Raw genomic sequence first — 27,178 nt, 5'->3', positions numbered from 1 at the left:
GGATGAAATGTAGGATTTGAATACATAGCCTCTTTATCTAGAGCTAGTGTTCTTGAAATATCCAATTATTGCACCAAAAGTCTCCTATTTTCATATTAGTTGAATAGTGGAAAAAGTTTACATTTGCCAAACCAAAATAAAATGTCTGTGCCTAAATTCATATATATGTGCATATACATGCACACATATATATGCATATACTTTTACATGTAAACACTAACATGCATACATGCACATATTTGCATTTGTACACTTATACACATGTGTGCATGCACATATACACATGCATAGGTATGTATATATATTTTCACATATAATATATGCATACATATGTTCACCTCTACCTTGGAGTCCTCTTGCTATTCAATTAAGAAATTAGTTGAACCAATAATATATGATGATCAGTTCTGATGACGTGGCCCTCTTCAACAATGAGATGAACCAAATCAGTTTCATTTGTTCAATAATGAATAGAACCAGCTACATCCAGTGAAAGAACTCTGGGAAATGAGTGTGAACTACTACATAGCATTTCCAATCCCTCTGTTTTTGTCTGCTTGCATTTTTGATTTCCTTCTCAGGTTAATTGTACATTATTTCAAAGTCCGATTCTTCTTGTGCAGCAAAATAACTATTTGGACATGTATACATATATTGTATTTAACATATACTTTAACATATTTAACATGTATTGGTCAATCTGCCATCGGGGGAAGGGGTGGGGGGAAGGAGGGGAAAAGTTGGAACAGAAGGTTTTGCAATTGTCAATGCTGAAAAATTACCTATGCATTTATCTGGTAAATAAAAAAGCTATAATAATAAAAAAAAGAAATTAGTTGGACTAGATGCTTCCTTGATTCTTTTTGATTCTAAACTGTGATTCTGTGAAACATTAGGGTCAGACCTTATGCTTCCCGCTGTTCAATTCTGGGATGAAATGAGGCACTTGGCTTTTAAGACTCAGTCATCTTCCTCTTCCTCTGAAATTCTTCAGTCTGCAGGGCAGGATATGGCAACTCAAGTGGTTTTCAAACATTCACCAAGCCAGGAAAAACCTGATCTCAAGGGCATGGGACCTTTTATACCTGAAGGTGACCACAGAGCTACAGCCACACAGCCAAAGTCCACCAACACGCCCTGGTCCTCTGGTATGGTTTTGCCCATACCCTGGGGCCAGGTTCATCAAGATCTATTATTATTGCTTTTTCCCAACTGTGTTGGGGAAGGGAACTCCATCCTAACACAGGTTCTTAACCTCCATGGGTTTATGATCCAACTGAACACACAGGGGAAGTTCTAATCTGAAAATCAGTCAAAATAATGAGAGTGGGGAAAGATCATATCAAAAAAAGAGAGAAAATCCTATAGAAGTGGCAGCCTGAACAGAGAACTTGACTTAAAGGAAGGGAGAGCTGGTTTCGAATCTCACCTGAAATGTGAGCCCTAAGCCACTTAACTTTGGACATCAAGGGCAGCTAGGTGAATACAGTGGATAGAGCACCAGCACTGAAGTCAGGAGGACCGGAGTTCAAATCTGGTCTCAAACACTTAACATTTCCTAGCTGTGTGACCCTGGGCAAGTCACTTAAACCCAATTGTTTCAAAAAAACTCCCCTAAAACCCAGAAACAAATCTTAGGCATCATCTGCAAAATGTGAATTTCTAATATTCATGCCAGGTCTAACTCTATGAATCCATGAGCCTCTGTGATTTGTATCCTTTTTTTTCTGCATCATTTTCTGGAAAGAGGTTACTTATTTGTAAGCAAGAGATTATAAGGTTTCTAAGTGAACTTCAGCATGATTCTCCTAAAATCAAAAGATGGCACCCAGTTATTTTGCAAACTTATTGCTAATCCATAAAAAAAAATAAAAGCCCAGACACATGAATAAAAATCAACAGTACAGTTGAATTTTGGGAAAGCAATAAATATAATTATTGTTTGAAATAATTCAGTCTGGCATTATCTTATAAATTTAAGAAGGGCCCAGTTACCCATATGCAAATAATGCAAAATGACTTCTCTAATGACAACTAATACAGTGGTATCTGAACATTTTGGGTGAGTTATCTTATAGAAAAGTTAAGACAATAGTTTATTATGCTTAATAGTCTTGGTTTATCTAGTTACTAAAGGTTTTACAAGCATGTGGTACAACTACTACCTAGTGGTAGGAAGAATAAAAAAGAAAAACTCTCTTAATGTGAGCTTTCCCTAGAGATCTAACTTCTAATTTTCTATAAAATGGACTTCTAATATTTTACTTGATCATTGTTTTTTTCACATTGGACTAATTTCCATACTTCATTTTCATACAGAGGTAATAATTGTATGCCAAAGCTGGAAATGATATTAAAAATCATCTCATTCAAAATTCTATTTAAAAAATTATTGCTATCTCCTGTTGTTCATTTCTCAATGACTATCTGCCATTTTCCCTTTCATTTGCTGAAGATTTCTCATGTATTAATGATATGAATCATTTTTTATAGCCTAGTAATGTTAATCTGTTTAGCCATTCCCCAACTATTGGGCATGTACTTTGTTTCCAGTTCTTTGCTACTACAAAATGGTACTTCTATAAAATTTTTGGTAAATATGAAACCTTTCTTTTGCCATTTATATCCTTAAGATATATGCCTAGTTGTGGAATTCAATTCAAAGAACATTTATTAATTGTCTTCTATGTGCTGGATGCTATTAAGCACTGGGGATATAAAAAGAGGCAAAATGTTCTTGCCCTCAAGGAACTTACAGTCTAATGGAGGAGACAACATGCAATCAAGCATGCTGTATGCAAAGCAAAGATAAATAGAAAATTATTAACAGAGGGAAGGCACTGGATTTAAGAGGGACTGGGGAAGATTTCCTATAAGATGTGGGATTTTAGTTAGGACTTAAAGGAAGCCCAGGAGGTCAGTAGTTGAAGCGGAGAAGAGAGAATTTCAGGCATGGGAAACAGCCAGAGAAAATTCCCTTATCCAAGAGATAGAGTGTCTTGTCACAACCAGGAGGCCAGGGTTATTGGATTGATGAGAATATGTTGAAGAATAAGGTGTAATAAAACTGGAAATGGAGGAGGGTTTAGGTTATGAAGGGATTTGAATGCTAAAAAGAGCATTTAATATTGTTCCTGGAAACAGTTTGTTGAATAGGGATGTGATATGATCAGACTTGCATTTTAGGAAAATCACTTCAGTGGCTGAATGGGTTACACTAGGAAAAGACCTGAGAAAGACATCCCCCCCCCACTCCCAGCAGGCTAGAGCAGTCCTAAACTTGTGAGGTGATGAGGGACTGCATCAAAGTGGTACCCATTACCTTGGACAATGGTCTTACATTGCCTCTAGGAATATGTATCCTAGATTCTAACCTTATCTTTGGGACTATCTAGCTGTTTGATATTTGACAAATCACTCATCCTCACTAGGATTCTTTATCAAAGGAAGAGATAGTACCGTGTTTCCCCGATAATAAGACCTATCCTGAAAATAAGACACCCACATACTCTTTAATATTCCGCTAAAATAAGCCCTCCCCCGAAAATAAGCCCTATCGAACTTACTATGAAAACGGTCATCATGGTGATCCCCTGCGCTATATGCTGCGTAGCGGTACCTTCAGTAAGCAGTGCCGCCCTCCCCTCCCGGGTGAAACGCACGTCGCGCTCCGAGCTGCATCCAATCAGAGCTGCAGCAGTGAGCGCGTCATCCTCTTCTTCCCTGGTGATTTGCTTGCTGGCGCTACTGAGAGCAGCGCCGCGGAGTAGAGCTGAGACAGGACCATCTAAAAACTCGGTAAGTTCAGTAAGCGATGGAGAATAAAATAAGCACTCAGGGGGCATGATGGAGGCTAAAAGGGGCATGATGGAGGCTAAAATGGGCATGATGGAGGATAAAAGGGGCATGATGGAGGCTAAAATGGGCATGATGGAGGATAAAAGGGGCATGATGGAGGATAAAATAAGCCCTCCCCTGAAAATAAGCCCTCTGGTGTTTTTTAGTCCCAAAAAAATAATAAGACAGTGTCTTATTATCGGGGAAACACGGTATATAATTTCTAAGGTTCATTCAAGCTTTACTCAACATTCTATGATATTCAATGACAAAAAGGCTGGATTTGAAGATATTATGTTTTAATCATAAATTTACTATATTATCCTGAGTTTGTATTTATTCATTCTGTTTTCTATAGCTTTTGTCAAATGGTGATAATAACATCAGTAAAATCAACCATGGCTGGTTCTTAGAGGGACCAAATAAGATGTGAATGTAAAATACATATATAAATGCAGAGTATTTATTTTTTTAAAAAAGTTGAACACTAATTATGGATTTCGGGTGCTCAGATTCAAGTGGATAAGAATGCTTATAAAATTATAATAAAAATTAGTTGATTTAAAAAATCATGTAATTTCATGTATGTTGTGACTAATTTAGAGTCAAAGGGTCTCCATTCAAATCCCACTTCTGGTAATTACCTGCATTGAATTCACCACCCCGCAGTGTTTAGGAATGGAGTAGGAGATTTGTGTTTTAGCCTGATCATTTGTGTGGGTCAGAGAGGAGACTTGTAAATTCCAGGAAAAGGAACCATTGTTCTTTGGGATCTGTGCCTGGAACTGTGTACAGTAGGTACTTCATTTCATATGTCACAGGCAGTATCCTAAAGTGCAGATATTAGCCAAGGGCTCTCTCCTTTGAACTTGCCAGACAGAACTAAATTAGCTCCTGTCAGCTGTGCTAGGAGAATCTAGTAGGAGAGTAGAAGCTTGAGCCTCTTTTTTTCTGCTCCTGACATGGGGTATTGCTAATGACCTAACAGTGAAGAAGCAAATGAGTTTCATGGAGAAAAGGCATTTTGGGGAAATGGATGCTCCATTTGTAGTCAGAGACTTTAGGACAAGTCAACAAGAAAAATCCATCAACAAGCTTTATTAAGTGTTGTGTCAGAGATTGGTATCCAAATTTACCTATCTCCCAAGCCTTGGCAGTCTGGGATCATATAGACTAAAGTTTGATCCTTGGGGTCTGACTCCAAGAAGGTTCAATTCTTTCTCCGGCTTTACCTCATCTAAAATAAAACTCCAGAGACATTTTTATAACAAAGATTAGGTAGGGCTTACACTTAGGATTTCCCTGTATTCCCCAATATAATTTCCCCCAGTTCTGTAGCTGATTGGATATAAGTGAGAAAGAGGGGAAAGTAAAAAACACTCTAGTTGTCTGTAAATTGTTTTTCATCCTTATTACATTAGGTAATGTGTTTCAGTTGCATTTAACTCTTCAGGATGCCATTTGGGGTTTTCTTGGCAAAGATAATGGAGTGGTGTGCCATTACCTTTCTCCAGCTCATTTTACAGATGAGGAAATGAAGTAAAAGGGTTGAGTGACTTGCCTGGGGTGACACAACTAGTGAGTGTCCGAGGCCCCAATTGATCACAGGGAAATGAGTCTTCCTGATTCCGGGCCTGATACTCTGTCCAATACAGGCCTTATTAAGAGTCCAGTGGAAAGTGCTGAACAACAAATCATAGGCTTTCAGTTCAAATCCTAACCCTGATTGATCATGGGCAAGATAGTCTCCCTGGACTTCAGTGTCCTCATCTGACTAAAAATACTAAATGAATAACCTTTAAATGACCTTTCAGCTCTAACTCTTTCATCCAATTGTTGTATGTGATTGCCCCAATGTCATTTCTATTCATACTGTATTCTAAATAATATAATTTATCTGACTTTTTGTGTACAAAGTTATCAGTGGGAACATTCAGAAATGTCTTGTGTAGGCTACCTGTTTTTCCATTTTTCTGTCAGTAATTTGTAATTTTAATTCTTCTAAGATGACCAAATTCCATGATTTGTAGCTGTGCTGCAGAAATACCAGTGGTAAAGAAATAGGTTTTTGTAATAACCTTATAAAATAGTAATCATCTTCTGAAATATTTTAGGTAGAAAAGCACTTAGTTAGACATTAATTATTTAAATTTCACATGCAGAAACTTATAAATTTCCTCATTTGGACACCAGTTTTGGATTGTAACATTCAAGGAAGAAAGGCCTTAGACAAACTATGACTAGGAAAGATTTCTTTCTGTCATAACTGATATCAGGAAATTGGAGATTTGGAAGGACTCCGAAGACTCTACTTGTGAAATGTGTGAGGAAAACCAGTCCTACAGTGGATCATGTAGGCAACTGAGTTCAGATAATTTCAAGTCAGCAATTTTTTATTAAGTGCCCACTATGGGTAGGGTACTTCTCTATCTTGAGGCAGTCAGGTAGCCCAGTGGATAGAGGACCAGGGCTGGAGTCAGGAAGACTCATCTTCTTGGGTTCAAATCTAGCCTCAGGCTTTTACTAGCTATGTGACCATGGGTAAGTCACTTTACCTTGTTTACCTGAGTTTCTTCCATTATTTTTGTCAAGAAAACCCCAAAAGGGGTCATTAAGAGTCAGACACACCTGAAAGATGACTAAACAGCAACTATTTTAGTCACTGGTAGGGCTAGTATGAAAAATCTTTGCCCTCAAGAAGCTTAAAATATAGTATGATAAGAAGATTTTGGCATATTGCTATAATATAAAATATATAGTGAAAAGTACAGACAGGAGATGAAATAGGGAAGGATGAGAAATTAAGGAAGAAGACTACTTTTTGCCAGGGGAAGAAAGTAAAAAATCAAGGAAGTTTTCATGGAAGAAGTATTACTTGACACTAGAAAAGTGTGTGTAGAGATACACATAAATACATATTTACATAGAAAACCTTCTCTTCTACATATATGTATAGATGCATATGCATGTATGTGTGTATATGTGTATGTATATATGCAAGTCACTTAACCCAGTTTTCCTCATCTGCAAAATGAGCTAGAGAAGGAATTGGCAAATCACTCTTAGTAGCTTTGCCAAGAAAACCACAAATAGGATCATGAAGATTCAGATGTGACTAACATATCTGAACAATTACCATACAATTAGTAAGATAACTTTGCCAATATACTATCAATATCTGATAAAGTGTATCAATACCGATATCAGGAGAGGCTCACTAAAGGGATTTGCCACTGGCAGGTATAGAATGTAGAGTCCATATGGAAAATAGATTTTATATAAATGTTAAGGTCTTCCAGATAATGCTTCTGTTTGGAGATGACATTGGGTTGATAGCATCAAATATTGGAACATGGAAGAATCTCCTAAATGAGAGCCATAATTACTTAAAAGAGTTTGGCCTAACTATTTACAGGGGGGGAATGCAGAGAGATAAAGAATGTCTACTGCCAGACTGATAGGAAGTTGGATGGCTAATTCATGGAGCTGGCTCATCTTTATATGTACCTTGGATAGGCTTTTGGAGAAAGACAGCAACCTGGGTCCAGAATTGAATAGAAGAGGAGAAAATAGAGAATAGTATTTGGGAAAAAAAAGTTAGCACTTTTAATGATTATAAATTCCATTCTGAAATAAAGATTCATCTTTTTAAACACTATTTTACATCTTTTCTCTTTACTTTTAAATTTTAATTTTTCATATGAATAAAAGTGTGTTTTATCTATGTAATACCTCTCTGCCAAGGTGTGAGGAAGTAAAATAGAATCCTTGTAACAAATATGTGTAGTTGAGCAAATAAATTACCATTTTGGTCATGTCCAGAAGTACAATTTGTCCAGTACATTTCTTTCATGGGATGGATAGCATGGTTTATCATTAGTACTAAGAACTAAATTAAAGTGGTTATCATTTTCAGGAATGCCCCCACAGAAAAAATAAACACAACAAACCAAACCTGTTTTTTCCATAGATCCTATAATATTTTATTCTTTTTACGTCACAACCATGAGTACATTGGCTGAAGGAACTGGGGATGTTTATAGTTTAAATATAAGACTTGGGGAACAAGATTTGAAAGGCTATTGCGTCCTGTTTGACCCAGAGGACAGAACCAGGAGCAAAGAGTAAGAGGTATCCAAGAAGCACTATTAGGCTTGATAGCAGGAAAACTTTCTAACAATGAAAGCTAAGCAGTGGAATGGGGAGGGGTGGATTGCCTTAAGATATGACAGGTTCCCCCTTGTTGGAAGTCCAGCAGTGGCTGGAGGAGGAGTTGTCAAATATGTTGTGATGAGTATTTTTTTCAGGGATGGGTTCGACAGTTAGCTCTATGGGCAAACCATTGTGTCTAAAGTCAGGAAGAAATTAGTTCAAATCCAGCCTCAGACACTCATTAATTATGTGACTCTGGGAAAGTCTGTAAGCCATTGGAGAAGGAAATGGCAAACCACTTATTATTTTTGCCAAGAAAACTGTGTACATTATCATGAAGAGTCCAACACGACAGAACAAGTGGGCTTGACTAGAATGTAGTTGAGGTCCATTCCAACTCTAAATTCTGAGACACTCCAGTGAAGACTGATAAGCACATTTAGTATTTCAACACCTTCGGATCTGGCATTTTGGACCTTGATTTAAAAGCCCTCCAGCACTGACTTAAAAAAAAAAAAAAAACAGATTAGAAATAGCATTTCCTTTGTTATGATTTGCATTATTAATAGGGATAATGTAATTTTAAATAGCTATTTTGTGTATGAAAGCTCCCCCAGCACACATCTGTTCTGTTCTGAGAAGTTATACCAGAAGCTTAGTGTATTCACATGGGAACAAAGAACATTGTAGTTTGGAAATAGCAGTTGTAAGCTTGTATAGGAACAAGGAAAGATAACCTGAACGGTGATAGCTCTTTGGAGACTATTTGAATAATCAGGAGGTTGTCTCCATCTGCTCTGAGGCTGTTTTAACCCAAAGATAAAATTATATGAACTCAGAAGAACTCAAATATTAGTTATAACCTGATAGATTTATTTGGTACATTTTAGCACTTCAGCAAATTAATAATCACATGCTAAATGAAGATCTGAGTATTTTATAGACTTTTTGATAGTACTGATGTCAATAAGTGTTCTTAGATTGAAATTCTAACAGGTCAGAATTTGATTCATGGAAAATGCCACTTTTTGGCATAAGTGGAAAATATCCCATTTCAACTGAGATCCCAGCTGACCTTAGTATTACAATATTTTTACAAATGCCCCTTTAGATGTTTAAAAAAATAGAACTGTTATTTTTTCATTACAGGAAGATCTCAAAGAGGAACTTCCTCTAGCAATGAAGATTAGCATCTTTTCTTCAACTTGTAGAGTTGTGTGGGAACCTTGAGGAGATTGACTTGTCCAGGGTCAGAAAAGCCAGGAAGCCTTGAATCTAGGTCTTCCTGACTCTGAGAAAAGAGATCCAACTACTGCCTTTCCCATGGGTTCTTAGATAAAAGATCTGTGTCTGCATCCCAATTTGCATTTCTTTCCAGACAACAGGTGACCAACCTTCTGGTAAGGACCTTCTCCGAACACAGCTGAGCTGTTCTTTCAACATTGCACATACAACATTACCAGGTTATACTTGAAAATTTCCAATTTTGGAAGACCCTGCCTGAGCTTGTCTTCTGCCTTGGAGAACCCAGGGTCAGATTGAGGCATCCTAGAATGTTAGTGTTGGGAGAGCTATTCTAATTTAGCAATATGTGATGTATCAGGAACTTCTCAATTCTTTTACTGAAGTCACCAGAAAGCTGAATTGAAGATTATTTCTTCCAAAGACTGGTGTTTTACTTCTTCATAAGTTTCTGAGGTTAGTAGCTTCATTTTATTGAAGAAAAAAAAAAACAAACAAACCTGGGCTTTGGAGAGATTAATTAGTCGAAGGAGCTTGGGGACCAACTACACACTCCTCTGGTTGGCATTTAAAGCTTATTACAACCTGGCTTCTTCCCTCCTCATCTCTGCTCTTTGGAATTCCTGATTTCCTTCAGGATTCAGCTCAAACCCACCTTTAACCTTTAAGTCTTTCTTCATTTCTCCCTCTCCTCCCACCAAGCTAGGGATCCTAAAACTACCCCTCATTTATTTTGTATGTATTCTATATTTGTATATGCAAATGCTTCTTCCATCAAGCTCCTTGATGACAGAGACTATTTCCCTTTTGACATTGCTTAGCATAGCACTTGGCACATAACAAATGCTTAATTTGTAATAGTCTTCCATCTAAAATTTTATGTATCTAAGATTTTAGGTCCTGTAAATGCACATAAAATACTTTAAAGTCCAAATTGTTTCTATTCTTTTTGTCATGAAGCAGCTTTCTTTGGGATAGTAATCCTTTAAATAATCTGCTACCTGATATATTCCATTTACTGGTAGAGATCAATTGATAAATTGATTTGATGATTGATTTAGCCAGAAGAAAAAAAATACTGGTGACAGTAGAGAGATATGATAGGTGTCCTGTCCCTTATGTATTCCGGGGGCAAATCACTTAATCTTTCAGTGCTCTGAATTCTCCGAGATGATAAATTAATATTTTGTTGCCCTGAATTCATAGGAGGAATTTCTCAGAGTTTTCTAAGCCAACAAAATCACAGAACCAGTTCCTGTTCTATGATATCTGTCCTCAAGTGTGAAGGACTTGCTCTGTTTGGCTACAGGGAGTGAAACTAGAGCAATGGATGAGGGGAAAGCACATAATAATTTTTTTTTATTTATCAGGAAGTTTCAAACAACTGGAACTGTCCAAAAGTGAAATGGGCTATCTTGGTAAAAGAAAAGAAAATAAAAAATTGGATTTTATATTGAAGGGTGTAGGGTTCTGGATAACATGCCTGCTGTATTATAGAGAAGATTTTAATTCAAGTACAGGTTGAACTAGATGGCCCCTGAGGTTACTTCCAACTCTGACAATCTGTGATTTGCTTTTTATTAAACAAATATCCAGGAAATAAACTACTACAAGAAGAAACAGCTTCTCATTTATGTACTCTTTGATCACCATATTTCTAATTACCACAAGACTTGGTTTCTAGTACTAGTTTTTATCACTAATTAACTATGTGACTATGGTCAAATCATGCAATGTCTTTCATCACTAAGAATTCTGTGATTCTAAAATTTTAAATCCCATCAAAAGTCATTCTCCCTAATAGAAAGCATATTTCTTCACTATACCAATATGTCCATGAATCTGCACCTCATTAATTTGGGTTTTTAAAATTGTATTCATTTTTAAATTTAAATTTAAAAAGACCAAAAAAAGAACATTTCCATATACACAGTCAACTCATTAATTTGTGTATTTTCTTAATCAATGCCTATCACAACCCACTCAATCCTTTTTATCTTGTGATTTTTTTCTTTTTTCTCTCATTGATTCTTTTGTGTAGATCCTCATGTATATAACAAAATATAAAATCTAGTACCCTTTTGTATCTGACATGAATTTACATACAAAGAATGGGAAAAGAATGAGTGACTTCTTTCAAAATTCAGGAAATATTTTATAATAAAATCAAGGCATCTTTTGGCTAACATACTAGTAAGAGAGTTTTAAGATATTATTAATTTGAGAAAATTTTACTGGTGTTGATGTCAGTACTCTGTCAATAATTCCTAAATATTTAACAACCTTACCTACTTGTTTGGAATAAATTTAGAAACAAGAATTAAACAACAAAGAAAATCTCTGAGTGACCAAAATGTCACAGATTTCATACACTGAAATTTATATCTTTTAACTGTAGGAAAGCCCACCAAAACTTTTCTCCATATCTGTTTACTCTTAGTATCTATAAAACTGGATCAAGTTTAGTTATCTTAGTTCCTAAGTCCACAATAAATTAAAACTAATAAAGGATATTTAAAGAAGACTTACTTGATACAGTAAGATCTGACAGCAAGGGAAAAGAAATAGAACTACAAAAGTCAGAGAGGAGGACTCAAAAAGAAAAGCATTTTGGAACCTATTATTATGATCATGCAGACATCAATGAAATTTGAGCATAGCCTGCATCCGAACAAATAAATAATATAACAATCACAATTCATAATGACTATTAGAGTTATTAAGAAAAGGTGAAGTTATATTTTGTATCTTCAGTGTAAGAAAACATGAAGGCAAACATTTTACCAAATTTTTCAGTAAAATATTTAAAATAAAGATTTTTATATGTGAAGAGTGCTCAGGAATATGGAAAAACAGATTGTGCAGTATGATTTAGGCCTCAAAGGTTCTAGATAGTTTTTACCGTCCTTAAAATTCTGAACTATTTTCTGAAAATTCCCCAATTTCAGTTAGGCTTTTAATTCTTCTTAATTTTGTATTAAACTCTAGCTTATGAATATTTATCAATACATATGTATTTTCCCCTTTAACTGCATGAGAAAAATCAACATCTTTATACTTAGACTTGGATTATGATTAATCTTTTACTTTTAGTCCCTTCATTGATTTCATATTTAACTTATAATTTTCCTTTCAAAAATCACTTTTTCAAATGCTTCTGTAGAATCTCTCATATGAATCCATGAGGAAAGACTTCATCTAAAGTAGAAAAAAAATATACCTGTGATTTAATCTATTTTTGGTGTGGAAATGAATTCAACTGATATATCTTTTTCAACTAAAAATGTCATTACTTTTAAATAAGATCTAGGTCAAAGTCTCTATTTGGAGACATTTTAAAATGGAGTCTACAAATCCCTAAAGGACAGATTTTGCTGAGTTTGTAAACTTAGTTGGAAAAAATAATTTTTTTTATCTTCACTGACTTTTGTCCTGTGCATTTAATTTTATTATTCTGAGAAAGGGTCCATTGGTTTTACTAGACTCCCAAAAGGGATCCAATACACACACACACACACAAACACACACACACACACACACACACTCTTAAGAATCCTTGCTCTAGATTAATTGGCTATCTTGAGTCATCCTATGAATTTGCTAAAAAATATTGCCAATGTCTTGTTGAATATGGAAAGCTTCTCTGCAGGTTAGGTGGCTCCTATGCGGTGAGTTTATGAGAATATTTCTCTCTTGGATTTGCCTATTACTTCAAGGTGCTCTATCCTCCCAGACATGTAGGTTCACAACTTTGAGAGTGATTGCTTGCTCCTTATTCTTCCTTGCCCTGCATATGCAATAGGCAATGCTATGTCTTGTCAATTCTAATGCTGCAACATTTCTTGTATCTTATCCCCTCTATATATTCTTAGATCAGTCACTCTCATTCAGGTCCTCATTACTTTTCCCTGTCTGTCTTCACTAGGGGAAGAGCCTCCAAATTGGTATTCTTTTTAAATTATTATTAAAGTTCTTTTTTTAATTTTCAAAATAGATGCCTGGATAATTTTCAACATTCACCCTTGCAAAATCTTGTGTTCTAAATTTTTACCTCCCTTCTCCCCATCTACTACTTTTTGGACCTAGTTCCAAATTGCTCTCCAGAATGGTTGAATCAGTTCACAATTCCACCAACAATGTATTAATGTCTGAGTTTTCCCACATTCCCTTCAATATCTGTCCTGTCTTTTCCTGTCATCTTAGCCAATCTGAGAGGTATGTAATGGTACCTCAGAATTGTTTTAATTTGCATTTCTTTGATTAATGATGATTTAAATCACCTTTTCATATGATTAGAAATGGTTTCAATTTCTTTTATAAAGCAATAATTAAGAGCCATTTTATTCAACTGTATGCCACAAATCTGACAATCCAAAATGAAATGTTGAATATTTACAAAAAACATAAATTGCCCAGATTAAGAGAAAAATAAACAAATTGTGCAAATAACCCCAATTTTGAAAAACAAATTAAATAAGGCATATATGAACTCCCAAAGAAAAAATCTCCAGGAACAGATTTATTTTTTTCTATATTAAAGCTTTGTATTTTTCAAAACATATGTGTGGACAATTCTTCAACATTAGCCCTTGCAAAACTTTGCATTCTGATTTTCCTCCCCTTCCTGAAAACTTTCCCCTAGATGGCAAGTAGTCCAATACATGTTAAACATGGTAGAAATATTTGTTAAATCCAACATATACATACATATTTATGCTATTATTGTGACATACAAGAAAAATCAAATCAAACCAGTACAAAAAAATTTTTTTGAAAGAGAAGCAAAATTAAAATGCAAGCAAACAACAAAAAGTGAAAATTCTGTTATGATCCACACTCAGTACCCATAGTCCTCTCTCTGGGGTAGATGACTCTCTTCATCAAAGATCATTAGAACTGGTTTGAATCATCTCATTGATGAAAAGAACCAGGTTCATCAGAACTGATCTTCATATAATCTTCTTGTTGTCATGTATGATGATCTTAAGGTTCTGCTCATTTTGTGTAAGTCTCTACATACCTCTCTGAAATCATCCTGATGGTCATTTCTTACAGAATAGTATTCCATAGCATTCATATACCATAATTTATTCAACCATTCTCCAACTAATGGGCATCCATTCAGTTTCCAGTTTCTTGCCACTACAAAAAGGGCTGCTACATTTGGGTCCCTTTCCCTCCTTTAAGATCTCTTTAGGATATAAGCCCGTAGAAACATTGCTGGATCAAAGAGTATGCACAGTTTGATAACTTTTTGAGCATAGTTCCAAATTTCTCTCCTGAATGGTTGGATCAATTCACAGTTCCACCAACATTGTATTAGTGTCCCAGTTTTCCCACATCCCCTCCAACATTCATCATTATCTTCTGCTGTCATCTTAAGCAATCTGAAATGTGTGTAGTAGTACCTCAGAGTTGTTTTAATTTGCATTTCTCTTATCGATAATGATTTATAGCACCTTTTCTATGACTAGAAATAGTTTCAATTTCTTTATCTAAAAATTGTCTGTTCATATACTTTGATTATTTATCAATTGGAGAATGGCTTGAACTATTATAAATTTGAGTCTATTCTCTATATATTTGAGAAAGGAGGCCTTTTTCAGCTCTTGAATGTAAAATTTTCGCCAGTTTATTGTTTCCCTTCTAATTTTGTCTGCATTGGTTTTGTTTGTACAGATTTTTTTAAATTTAATATAATCAAAATGATTTATTTTGTATTCAATAATGCATTCCAGTTCTTCTTTGGCCACAAATTCCTTCCTTCTCGAAAGGTAAACTATCCTTTGTTCTTCTAATTTGCTTATAATATCAATTATTATGTGGAAATCATGCACCCATTTCGACCTTATCTTGATATAGGATGTTAGGTGTGGGTCAATACCTAGTTTCTGCCATACTCCTTTCCAATCTTCCCAGAAGTTTTTGTCAACAGTGAGTTCTTATTCCAAAAGCTGGAGTCTTTGGGTTTGTCAAACACTCAATTTCTTTAATCATTGAGTATTTTGTCCTGTGAACCCAACATACCAATGATCAACTACTCTATTTCTTAGCCAGTACCAGTGATGACCGATGTTTTATAATATACTTTTAGATCTAGTACAACTAGGCTACCTCCTTTTGCATTTTTTTCTTTAATTCCCTCGAAATTCTTGACATTTTGTTTTTCCAGATGAACTTTGTTATTATTTTTTCTAGTTCTGTAAAATAATTTATTGGGAGTTTGATTGGTATGGCACTGAATAAGTAGATTAATTTGGGTAGTATTGTCATTTTTATTGTATTAACTCAACTTATCCATGAGCACTTGATATTTTTCCAGTTGATTAGATATGACTTTATTTGTGTGAAAATTGTTTTTATAATAGTGTTCATATGCCTGGCTTTGCCTAGGCAGGTAGACTCCCAAATATTTTATATTATCTCCAATTATTTTAAATGGAGTTTCTCTTTCTTGCTGTTGGATTTTGTTGGTAATATATAAAAATGTTGACAACTTATGTGGACTTGTTTTGAATCCTGCAACTATGATTCAGTTTCTAGTGAATTGTTTCTAGTAGTTTTTTTAGTTGATTCTCTACAATTCTCTAAGTATACCATTATATCATCTGCAAAGAATGATAATTTGGTTTCCTCCTTACCTACTCTAATTCCTTTAATCTCTTTTTCTTCTCTTATTGCCAAAGCTAACCTTTTGAATACAATATTGGCTAGTAATGGTGATAGTGGTCAACCTTGTTTCACCTTTGATCCAATTAGGAATGGTTTTAGTTTATTCTCATTACATATGATACTTGCTGATGGTTTTAAATAGATGCTACTGATCATTTTAAGGAAAACTCTATTCCTATATTCTTTAGTGTTTTTAATAGGAATGAGAATGAGTGTTAGATTTTGTCAAAGACTTTTTCTACATCTATTTCTACATCATATAATCATATGATTTTTGTTACTTTGTTTATTGATATAGTCAATAATGCTAATACTTTTCCTAATATTGAACCAGCCCTGCATTTCTGGTATAAATCCTACTTGGTCAAGGTGTATTGTCCTAGGGATGACTTTCTGTAATCATTTTGCTAATATTTTATTTAAGATTTTTGCAACAATATTCATTAGGGAAATTGACCTATAATTTTCTTTCTCTGTTTTCACCCTACCTGGTTTAGGTATCAGTATCATATCTGTGTCACAAAAAGAATTTTGTACCATCCCCAACACCCCAGGACTAGTGGTTATTAAACTAATAAGCTCTTATTAAAAACAAAACAAAACAATACAAAACAAAACAAAACAAAAAACAAAACAAAACAAAACAAAACAAAAAAAAAGTAAGCCAGCAAAAGAGAAAGAGCCAAATTATAGAAAGTTACTGTGGGAATAGGGAAGGCTGGGTTTCATCTTCAGAGGAGGATACTGAAGTAAGAAAAAGTCTTTCCTACCCCAAAAAGTAATGTCAAATGGTCACCTGCCCATAAAGAATTTGTAGAAGTACTCAAAAAAGATTTTAAAAATCAAATGAAAGAGATTGAAAAAATTAATAAGAATAATCCAAGAATAGCAAGAAGTTATAAAAAGAAAGTCAAGTGACTAGAAAAGGAGATGCAAACTTTAAGGAATAAAATGACTCTGAAAACTAGAATTGGGTAAGGGAAAGTTAGTGAAATTATAAGAACAAAGAAATAATAAAACAAAATTAAAGAATGAAAAAATAAAAGGCAATATGAGATATCTCATAAGAAAAGCAACAAATCTGGAGAACAGATCAAGAAAAGAAAACAAGAGAATAATTGGATTACTTAAAAGGTGTGATTAACATTTTTTTTGATAAAACAATACAAGAAAAAATTAAATTGTACAGAAGTGTTAGAACAAGAGGGGAAAGTTGAAACAGAAATAGAGAAAATTCACTGATCATCACCTCAAAGAGATCCTATGAAGAATACTTATACAATGACTTCTGCCTCTTAGAATCCCTACTTCAAACCTCAGCTCAATCATTATCTTTAACATTGAGGGCTTTCCTCATCTTCTCATCTAGTAGTGCCTATCTTCCACCATATGCAAAATTTCTAGTATTTTTTAGTATTTTATATATGTTTATATATCTACATACTGTCTCCCCTACAGAAAATAAATTCTGTGAAGACAGGAAATGTTTTATTTTTGTCTATCCCCATTTCCTAGAATGAGCCTGGTCAAACAGTTGCAATGATCCTCAGAGTTCATTCTAAACCCTTCTTTCCTGGAAAGATTATATTACTTACCCAAAGACACACAGTAAGTCCTTAAACTCTTTCCACTGCACCATGTATCTATAGTAGAGTTTTTAATGTATGCTTAGTGATAGATTGATTGATTGAACCAGAATCACAAAAGAAGTATGGGATGGATGAACTGCGATCTGAATTGTTGAGGAGGAACTCCATATTGATGAGATAAAAATTCCTTTGGAAAATTTTCAGTCTTTGGATTGTGATCAGAAGATCAGATTAAAGTTGTTTCTTCAGAGTAGTTTTGTTTGCTAAGCTGTCATGACTTGTTTGACATAATTAGTGAGTTTACATAACATTTTTTACAAGTTAGATTCAATGTCAAATGTTTTTATTGGTTTCACTAGCACTAGCAGAATAAACAATTGTATAAAGATGAAGGAAAATATCAAACCACCAAAATAAAGATGGTGGCAGAGATGGGTCAGGAAGTAAGGAAATTCTTTTCTGGGGTAAAGAGATAATTTCACAACACAAAACTGAAGGTTGTATCCAAAGTAAAAATGTGTCAGCTTGAAATAAAATGCATGTAGTCCTGACATGCTGCTGATTTATTTTGTGGCTGGTCCACTTCAATTAACAATGATTTGAGTAGTGATTTATTATTTATAATCTATAATATTATTAAATGTGCTCTCCAATATGAGTAATAACAATGGTCTGTGTTCATATGAACACAATTTCTCAGTGACTACTTTAACAAAACTACCAACAACAACAAAAAAAATTAAGGAAAAAAAGAAATATATTTTTGCTCTTGAAAAGTCTAATCTTATAGTTGTGAGATCTTATGATTTAGTTGGTATCATAGACATAAAAATGAATAAAGCAAAAAATTTTTAAAAAATATTTTGAAAATTCAAGTGAATTAAAATTAATTTTGGGGAAATTTTTGGGAAAAGTTTCTTTACCCTGAGGTAATTGTAGATGCATGTGGAATATGACAAAATAAGGACTTGAACTAGTCATAGCTACCAAAATAGAAAAATTAAAGCATTTTCAAACACTTTGTAAGCAATAAATTTCTAACAAAGCAATATTGCTTTGTTAAATTGTTCTAACGTTTTCACACTGGAAACTGTTTACATCGCCAAAAATTTTAATTGATTCTTATTTTCCTGATAAAAAGGTGTGATTTGATTTGAAGATGAAAATTATTTAGTAAATAAAATTCAATTTACAGTTAGCTTTATAGCTTGATGTATTGCTTCCATAAAGTAAGGGATACCTAATAATAAGTAGGTTCAAATCTCAGTTTCAGCATGCCTTAAAAAAATCAATTTTTTTTTACATCTTCTTCGTTTCTGAGTGTATCTGTCTTCCTTCCCCTATCCAATGAGCCATTCCTTGTGATAAATGAGAAAACAAAACAAAACAAAAAAACCCAAAAAACCCAAAACAAACCCTTTCAAAATGAGAACAAAAGAAATTTAATGATAACAATTAGCAATGCAATAGAGTCTAACAATAATTATATGCCATCTGCAATATTCCACACCTAGATCCCCCACCTCCACAAAGAAAGAAAACAAATCCATTTTTATAACTTTTTTATGCCAAGCTTTTTTTTTTTTTTTAATAATTACACTATTTAGGCACTCCTTTTATTATACCACCTGTTCCAATTGGCTCTGTTCATTCAGAAGATAAATAAAATAAAGTATTGACTTCCCCTTGCATTCTGTTTCTATAAAAGGGACTTTTAGGAGAGGTTTCTAGGAGGAATATGATAAGCTCTCGTTGCTTAAACAAATTTATCAATGAAGAAGCACATGTATTAAATATTAAGGAAGTACCAGGGCTCTAGCTAGAGATACAATCATGAAGCAGTCCTACCCTTAGAAGCTTATGTTCTACTAGAAGAACCAACATATTCATACATAGAATAAACACAGTTTTGGAGGGAAAGAGCACTTGGAGCTGGGGAATCAGGATTTGTGCAAATTCCATTCTAAGTGTCAAAGGGCATATAAATAAATAAAACCAGAGATTCTAGGCCTTCTCCCTTAAGAGCTACCAAGAATTAATAATAGTCTTTTCTCTAGAACCATCAGTCTGGGGCCTTTGCTCCTTTGGATGGGATTCTGCTACTAGGAGCTATTATATGAATGTAGTTTTCCTAGCATTTCACATGCCTCTGTCTCTCTCTTCCACTCTGGCAGGAAACATAAAGACACTATCAGTCCCAGCATCAAAAATAATCTGATGGCCTGGGTTAGTAGAAATTTGTCATTCAACTGCTATTTAAAATGAGCAAAACAAATTTCTATTGTTTAGAGGGATTATTTTAACTGAAAAACCTTTGGATGGACAGTGAATGAAAGAGTTTTGATGAGCTCATAATGCCATCATGAATCTTTCCATCAGCATAGGGTCAGCAGTCCATGAGTTACTTCAGCTTGTCTTGCTCCAGTGATGATTTCTTTAGGTACAATGATGGATTATATCTTTAGGTGCATTGATGGGCGGCAGTCTTTTCTGAAGACTTTTCTCAATGCAGCTCTTTCCTCTCACATATGTTCGCAGGACACTGTAAATAATAACCACTTTGGGGATGGAGGTAATGTCACTGTTGTTTCTATCTGGCAGCAGAGCCATCTGACTCCTGCAGTGCTGGCAATTAAAGTGACATTTCCTGGCAGGGTTGTCAGCTGGGAGCATCTTTGGGAACAAAGAGAGGAGAGACTAAGCAGGATTACCCAGGGCTACTTAGCCTAGATTTACAAGGCCTAAGCAGAGTTATAGAGGTGCCCAACAACTGCCAGGCATCCCAGACGTCCTGAGTGAGTGGGTGTGAACAGACTCAAGGGCTTTTCATCAGCTCACAAAATTCTAAGATGTTTTTTTCTCTGTTTAACAGTTCTAGGCATCTTTTATAGCAAGGCAATTCCTAATTATACTTGCATGTACACTAGTAAATGGAAATACATTCTACTACAACTTCAGGGTTTGGTTAATTTAAGGGGTGGGAAGCATGTCTATGATGCAGGATGGATAGCGGGCCTTGGAGTCTGGGTTGAAGTCTTGCCTCTGGCACATACTGTCTGACCATAGGCAAGTTATTTAGCCTCTTGAAGTCCCAGGTAAAAGCAATTCCTAAGACAATAAGTTACAGATGAGTCGGGCGTTATCACAGCAGGGGTTCTGTAATCCAAAGATATTACTTGTCTAGAAACTCTAATTCCTCCCTGCTCCTCACATCCCAAGAATTAAATAAATTGGCATTTAAAGATTTCAATTTTAATTGCAACTGCAACTATTATATTGAATCTTAGAGATAATATAACTCAAAGATTCTTTACTTTTTATGTGTGGTAGAGCCCATAGGCAATCCGGAAAATCAGATCCCTTTTCAGAATAACATTTTAAAATATGTAGATAGAATTACAAAAGAAATGAAATATGTTGAAATAGTTACATATATATATATATATGTATATATATATATATGTAGTTAGTTTCAGAATTAGGAGAAAAACAAAACAATAAGTAAAAGGTACATTTTTTTTAAATGGGGTTAGAAAAATTATAAACAAAATAAAAAGATGAGCATATCTAAAATAGTATGGAAGAATTCATAGACTCTCTCTGTAAGATAGCAAAATCAGACTTCAATGATAGTGATGAGGAGTAAACTGAGGTTCTAAACTGAGATAGTTCAGTTCCTTTCCTCCTGGGTCTGATTATCTCTCTCCTTCCCAAAGTAACCACCAGGTGGGTTCCGTAGCAAATGAATTAGCTACTCAATGCTGTATGGAAACAAAGTCTTTATTGATAGTAAAGGGATAGACAGGCATTTGGCCTCCAGGAAGGCCAAGCTGCCTGGCAAGGGGACGCCATTTGGTGGGTACTAGGCTGGTATGAACCAAGTGCAAGGTTTGGAAGCAAGGTTAAAGTCAGGTTAGTAAAAAGCATTAGATAGAGGAAGACACCGAAAGCGGTGGGACAGAAGGTCTCTGATGCAAAGCATGTTTGCTGGCATCTTTCAACTCTCTGCCAAGGGATGATTCCACCCAGGCTCTTTTAATCTGCTTGAAGGGACATATGGGTGGAGCCTGGGTTGATTCCTGGAAGGCCAGATTCTTGGCAGGCTTTTCAGATAAGGAAGAAACTGTTTTGGGGAAACCTGAGCAGATAATTGGGGATTGAGAAAATCCAAGCCAGCTCAGATCCAGTGGGGGCTGGGTACAGCCCAAACTGGCTTGACCAGATCTTGTAATCAAAGATCAGTCCCAAAGGAAGTTGGAGATCAGACAAGGAATTTCAAAGGAGCTATCGCCCTCATCAATAGGTCCATTTTTTACAGAAGTATCTATTCACAGATAATAAATACTATATTATATTTGTTTTGAATTATTTTCCCTTATGCTGTTTAAAATTTCCATTCCCATATTGTATAATTTTATTTCTCCTTTTCCACAATTCCTCTTGTATGTCTACTAAAAAAGAAGCAAAGTCAGATACTAAAAGTACTATCAAACTGCAGGTTAGGAAACCTGAGTTTAAGGCTAAACTTTGCACTTGACTATTTGTACACCCTTATTATTGTTTTCTGTGTTATTCTAAGTTTGGTTCCAACTTTTGGCTTTGAAAATCACAAAATTATATAATTACAAAGTTAAGGACAAGGGTGGCTAGGTGGCGCAGTGGATAGAGCACCAGCCTTGAAGTCAGGAGGACCTGAGTTCAAATCTGGCCTCATATACTTCCTAGCTGTGTGACCCTGGACAAGTCACTTAACCACAAACTGCCTCAGCAAAAAAAATAAAAAAAATAAAAAAGTTAAGGACATCAAAAGCTATCTAGTCCAATCTATAGCTGAACAGGAGTCCCTTCTACTTCTTTGATTTGCAAAATTAAAATGGAATCAAGAATAAGACAAGTTTAAGGCCATAAACATAAATCATTCTAGAGTATGTAACATACTTTTCCAATCCTTAACAGATATAAACTTTTTGTGTTAAGTATTAGATAGTGTTATGAGGTATCATGGAAATTCTATCCCAAAAGTTTCTATCTTGTTTCAGTAATTCAGGTTTCAATTCAAGTTTCAATAATACAGGACATTCCCAAAACCTTAGTGCTGTTTTTAGTCATTAAAACTCCTTAATGCAGCTTTTTGGATCTTTGTGAGGCCTTATTTATGCAATTATGTCTTAAAAGGAGGATACCATTTCCCTCCCACAGATATTTTATTACTGAAACAGGGAGAAAGTGTACCTTAATAACTTTTAAAACTTTTTTTCTTCCAAGGGCCATTTGGATATTTATAACATCATTCATGTGTCATTCAAAATTATTAACCTATAGAACTAAAGCAATGAGAGCTTGCTATACCTAGCTTTCAACTCATCATTGCTTTGATTGGCTTAGCAAATGATTTCTTAAACTGTGGTCTGGACAGCCCTCCCAAAAAAAAAAGTACCTCCCCCCCCCATATACAGAGACAGACACACTTGATTTAGGCTCTATTACTTGTCCATTCTTCCCTTAAGAAAGAAAAACAACAAAACTCTTTCTCATTTAAACTTTTAAAAAATATTTAATTTTTTTCATTTTTCCAATTACACGTCAAAACAATTTTTAGCATTAATTTTATAAGATTTGAATTCCAAATTTTTCTTTCCTTCTTCTCCGCTCTCTTTTTCCTAAAATAGTAGGTAATTTGATATAGTTTATGCATGTAAACATATTTCCATATTAGTTATAGTTGTGAAGGAAATAGATTTAAAAAAAAAAAAGAATAAAGCATGCTTTGATATGCATTGAGTCCATCATTCTTTATCTGGATGTGTATCCCATTTTCCTTTGTGAGTCCTTTGACTTCTTTGAAAAAGGCTGAGTCATTCATAGTAGGTCATCATACAATGCTGTTTATACTGTGTATAATGTTTTCTTGATTCTGATCAATTCACTTTACATTAATTTCCAGCTTTTTCGGAAATCTGTCTACTTATCATTTATTATCACACAGGAGTATTCTGTTATATTCATATACCACAACTTATTCAGCCATTCCCTTATTGATGGATATTTCCTCAATTTCCAATATTTTGCCACAACAAAAAAAGTTTGTTACCAACATTTTTGTTCAGTAAGTCCTTTTTCCTTTTTTTGTGATCTCTTTAGGGATATAGACCTAGTAGTAATATTGCTAGAGCAAAGGGTAAGCAGTTTGGTTGCCCTTTAGGAACAGTTCCAAACTTCTCTCCAAAATGGGTAGATCATTTCACAACTCCACCAACAATGCATTAATGTCCCAATTTTCCCACATATCTCCAACATTTATAATTTTTTTATATTAGTCAATTTGATAGGTATCCAGGGTACCTCTGAGTTGTTTTTATTTGCATTTCTCTAATCAAAAGTGATTTAGGGGCAGCTAGGTGGCATAGTGGATAAGAACACCAGTCCTGAAGTCAAGAGAACCTGAATTCAAATCTGGTCTCACACACTTAACACTTCCTAGCTGTGTAACCCTGGGCAAGTCTTAATTCTAATTATCTCAGCAAAAAAAAAAAAAAAAAAAAATGATTGAAATCCTTTCTTCATATGCTATCATGGGCCAAAACTTGAAACAAGGTGCTAAGTGGAATTGAGGAGACAGTGGTTAAGTCTAGTTTAGCATTGATTTAATCGTACAACAAATAATGGTTTCCTAGTGATATAATGATTGGTGTATGCTCAGTGTGGAACACATAAGGAGGAGCTCTCAGGGCCAGAAAGGACAAGCATAGTAGAAGCTCTCAGAGGCTGAGACAGATTCATTCCATCATCCACCTTTGTAGTGGTTAGAGGCTGAAGCACAAACCCTTGGAAATCCAGGAGATTCAGAAGCCAGAGAAGGCAGGCCTCTCAGATCCAAGGAGAGAGATAGGCCTCCAGGAAAACTAGCTGAGCCCCAAGTGAAGGAAACAAGACTTTGAAGGAGACAATAAAGGGTTTGGACTTTAATCCCTGGCTGCACAACAAAGGCTGCTCCCAGAAAACATTACATTTTAGAGAATATTACAATCTGCCTATATATACTTTGATTTCTTCATCTGAAATTTGACTGCTCATATCCTTTGAGCATTTATCAATTGGGGTATGGCTTGTATTCTTACAAATTTGATTTAGTTCTTTATATGTTTGAAAAAGGAAGCCTTTATCAGAGATATGTGTTCTAAATATTATTTCCCAGCTTTCTGCTTTCCTTCTTACATTGGCTGCATTAATTTTCTTTGTGCAAAAACTTTTTTATTTAATATACCAAACTCATCTATTTTCCATTTTGTAATGCTCTTTATCTCTTGACTTACTTTTTCTCCTTTAAGAATTTAGATACAGATTTGGAACTCTGCTCAAAAAGTTATCAAACTGTACATATCTTTGATCCAACACTGTTTCTACTAGGATTATATCTCAAAGAGATCTTAAAGGAAGGAAAAGACCCACATGTGCAAAAATGTTTGTGGCAGCCCTTTTAGTAGTGGCAAGAAACTGGAAATTGAGTGGATGTTCTTGATTTAGTTCTTTATATGTTTGAAAAAGGAAGCCTTTATCAGAGATATGTGTTCTAAATATTATTTCCCAGCTTTCTGCTTTCCTTCTTACATTGGCTTCATTTTCTTTATGCAAAAACTTTTTTATTTAATATACCAAACTCATCTATTTTCCATTTTGTAATGCTCTTTATCTCTTGATTTAATTTTCTCCTTTAAGAATTTAGATACAGATTTGGAACTCTGCTCAAAAAATTATCAAACTGTGCATATCTTTGATCCAACACTGTTTCTACTAGGATTATATCTCAAAGAGATCTTAAAGGAAGGAAAAGGACCCACATGTGCAAAAATGTTTGTGGCAGCCCTTTTAGTAGTGGCAAGAAACTGGAAATTGAGTGGATGTTCATCAGTGGCTGATTAAGTTACAGCATATGAATGTCATGTAATATTGTTGTTCTATAAGAAATAATAAGCAGGATGATTTCAGAGAGGTCTGGAGAGACTTACATGAACTGATGCTAAGTGAAGTGAGCCGAACCAGGAGATCATTATACATGTCAACAAAATTATTCGATGATCAATTCTGATGGATGTGACTTTTTCCATCAATGAGATGATTGAGGCCGTTTCCAATTTCTTGAAATGAAGAGAGCCATCTACACCCAGAGAGAGGAGTGTGGGGACTCAGTGTGGATCACAACATAGCATTTTCACTCTTTTTGATGTTGTTCACTTACATTTTATTTTCTTATTCATTTTTTCTCCCCTTTTTGATCTGATTTTTCTTGTGCAGCAAGAGAATTGTATAAATATGTTTACACATATTAGATTTAATATATATTTTAACTTGTATAACATATATGGGATTGCTTGCCATCTGGGGAGTGGGTAAGGGAAAGAAGTGAAAATCTGAAACACAAGGCTATGTAAGGGTCAATGTTAAAAAAAATTATCTGTGCATATGTTTTGAAAACAAAAAAACCTTTAAAAAAAAAAAGAAAAGAAATAATTTAGATGCATGTCATTCTTCCCACCTCCCCACACAGCCAGCGCTGGTCATTGGATGCTCAAGAAGCTACTGCTGCTGCCCTCACTGTCCATATCCTCGATCTTTCATATCTTTCCAGCCTGACCCGCCATCTTTCCAAATAGAAACATGACCAATTCTATGGCTTCCTATACCAAGTTAGCCAAGCTCATCCCCAAGGATCTTGATGCTAAGTTGGGAAAGTCTATTGTATAGCAGGAGACAAATGGAATAACAAGAGTTGAAATAAAAGAATCTGTTCAAGGTCAAGATATTTTCATTCTACAGACAATACCAAGAGATGTGAACATGGCTGTTATAGAGTTATCAATCATGGCTATGTACTGAAGACTGCCTGTGTCAAAAATATTATTAAAGTCATCCCTTACTTTCCCTATAGCAAACAAAGCAAAATGAGGAGGAGAGGTTCCATTGTGTCAAATTCCTAGGATCTATATTAGGCAAAGAAGGTTTAACACATTATCCCTACGGAGCTCCATCGGAAGGAAATAAATACAAGGCTTTTTCAGCTTTCCCATGGAGCATCTTAGAGCATCTCCTTTCCTACTTCAGTATATCCAAGAAGAAATTCCAAATCATAGAAATACAGTCACTGTAGCCAAGTCTCTTGAAGCTGCAGAAAGGGCCCAATCATATGCTGAGAGACTTCACTTGGGTTTAGATGTATTACATGGAGAAGCTCAGGGTACAGAGTTTGACATGGATGATGGATGTCGTCCTCCAATGGTCAAAAATATCTCTGGTCTCAAGTTGCCTTTGATGATGGCCAAAGAAAAACCACCAATCACTATAGTGGGAGATCTTGGAGGGCAGATAACCATCATAGTGGAAGACATCACTGATGATGTGGAAAGTTTTGTTGCTGTTGCTGAAATACTCAAAGAGCGAGTGCCTACAAGATCGATGTCATGGCCACTCATGGTATCTTGTCTGCAGACACTCCAGTCTCATCGAGGAATTATCCATTGAAGAAGTGGTGGGGACTAAAACTGTTCCTCATGAAGTATAGAAGCTGCAATATCCCAAGATAAAGATTGTTGATATCAGTTTGGTTCTTTCAGAAGCAATGAGGAGAATCCACAATGGGGAATCTCATGGCTCACTTATTTAAAAACATTACTGTAGATAAATTATTATAA

At 35.0% G+C, this 27,178-nt stretch overlaps 1 pseudogene; it reads left to right on the top strand.

Moving 5' to 3' along the window:
• Positions 1-937: 937 nt before the first annotated feature.
• Positions 938-27,178, top strand: LOC141561878 (phosphoribosyl pyrophosphate synthase-associated protein 1-like; annotated as a pseudogene).

The sequence above is a fragment of the Sminthopsis crassicaudata genome, chromosome 3, assembly GCF_048593235.1.
Source record: "Sminthopsis crassicaudata isolate SCR6 chromosome 3, ASM4859323v1, whole genome shotgun sequence".
NCBI classification, from domain to species: domain Eukaryota; kingdom Metazoa; phylum Chordata; class Mammalia; order Dasyuromorphia; family Dasyuridae; genus Sminthopsis; species Sminthopsis crassicaudata.
This window is presented reverse-complemented; position numbering and strand designations above follow the sequence as displayed.